This window comes from Mandrillus leucophaeus, unplaced genomic scaffold (genome assembly GCF_000951045.1).
Source record: "Mandrillus leucophaeus isolate KB7577 unplaced genomic scaffold, Mleu.le_1.0 Scaffold541, whole genome shotgun sequence".
Lineage (NCBI taxonomy): Eukaryota > Metazoa > Chordata > Mammalia > Primates > Cercopithecidae > Mandrillus > Mandrillus leucophaeus.
Window position 1 is genome coordinate 329,155 of NW_012105820.1, and position 1,793 is coordinate 330,947.

The 1,793-nt window shown below is 45.3% G+C and overlaps 1 protein-coding gene across 1 annotated transcript in view; it reads left to right on the forward strand.

Annotated features, from left to right (window-relative positions):
• KIAA0100 (KIAA0100 ortholog) overlaps nt 1–1,793 on the forward strand; it is a 59,845-nt gene that overhangs the window by 4,255 nt on the left and 53,797 nt on the right. The window contains exon 2 of the mRNA XM_011997552.1: nt 1,322–1,518. The gene's annotated coding sequence lies outside the window, so the exon portion shown is untranslated. The remainder of the gene's footprint in view (nt 1–1,321; nt 1,519–1,793) is intronic.

Consider the following 1,793-nt stretch of genomic DNA (forward strand, 5'->3'; position numbering starts at 1 on the left):
TTTCACCATGGTCTCGATCTTCTGACCTTGTGATCCGCCTGCCTTGGCCTCCCAAAGTGCTGGGATTATAGGCGTGAGCCACCATGCCCGACCGAAAAATAAACATTTTTATCGTAATAGTTAATGAACATGAATCATATTACAAACATGTTAAAATTATGTGATTAGACACATTAGGGGCTATCCAGGCTAGTGTCTGCAGGTTAGTACTGCCTGTGCCTCAAAAAACTCTACATAAATTTGTGCCTTGGATATCCTTTGATGCAAACTCTTACAATTTTCTGATATGACATACCCTTAAGTATACTTTATCATATAATAACTAGTATTATGTAGACACAGTTGTTTTTTTTTTGAGACAGAGTCTGGCTCTGTCACCCAGGCTGGAGGGCAGTGGCGCGATCTCGGCTCACTGCAACCCCCGCTTCCCGGGTTCAAGTGATTCTCCTGCCTCAGCCTCCCAAGTAGCTGGGATTACAGGCCGCTGCTACCATGCCCAGCTAATTTTTGTATTTTCAGTAGAGACGGGGTTTGACTGTGTTGGTGGGACTGGTCTTGAACTCCTGACTTCCTGATCCACCTGCCTCAGCCTCCCAAAGTGCTGGAATTACAAGCGTGAGCCACCACACCCAGCACATTTTGTATTTTTTATAAATATTTTAATGTTGTAGAAGAAAAAATATTGCCAAGCATAGCATTTTTCTCCCCACCCCTTCTTGCCTGTTTTATGACACAGGGTACAATATTGGCCATAGGCAATAAGGGTGAGGTTGAGCTCACTTGCCTTTTTTTTTTGAGGAATGGGTACCAAATTTATTTGTTGATTTCTTACATTTGAAGTACACTGTCACATCCTTGACCTGAAATTCTTTGCCATAGCCCTTCACTGTGACACAACTGCAACCAACCACTTTACAAAGTTTTCCTTGTCTTGTCAGTTTTCCAGAGGCTTAGCCATTTCTCTGGTTTCTTGAGGTCATCAACCTTAATTGGGTTGATTTTGTGTTCAGCACAAAGAGCCACCCCTAGCTTGATATACATAGGCTCTTCACATTTGGATGCAAGCACACAAAGATGGGCTTGGCCCTTGTCTAAGGCTTTGGCAGCTTTTCAGGTTCCACCTGCTAGGCCATCATGGCTGAGGGCGGTCTTCAGCCTCTTGTAAAGCAGCATTAATAATCCATTACACCTCCAGCAGCGTGTCTTCCTTGGTCATGGTGGGTTACAGGTGAAGCTGAATCTTGAGCACCCTGGAGCTTCTGTCTCTGAGCATGTTGTCCATGGCAGAGAAAGAGAGTTGTCTTTCTTTTCTTAACTGCAGGTAGTGGGCAGCAGTCAGTGACAGGTGTAACCTCTGTGGATGACAGCAACAGTTACTGGAGGATACGGGGGAAGACTGCCACAGTGTGTGAGAGGGGAACCCCCATCAAGTGTGGCCAGCCCATCCGGTTGACACATGTCAACACTGGCCGAAACCTCCATAGTCACCACTTCACTTCACCTCTTTCTGGAAACCAGGTGAGGTGGCTTTCGATGGATCGTTGCTGCTCTGCATTACTCAGTGGGTGCTTGTTTGATCTCTTGGTTCTTAATTGTTTCTTTTCTAGGTGTAGCTGTTCTCTTTTGTGCAGAACTGGGGAAATGGCTCTGTTTTTGTGTGAGGTTTTTTTGTTTTTATTTTTTTGTTTCTGAGATGAAGTGTCTCTCTGTCACCCAGGCTGCAGTGCAGTGGCATGATCTTGGCTTAGTGCAACCTCTGCCTCCGGCTTCAAGAAAGTCTCCTGCCTTAGTCT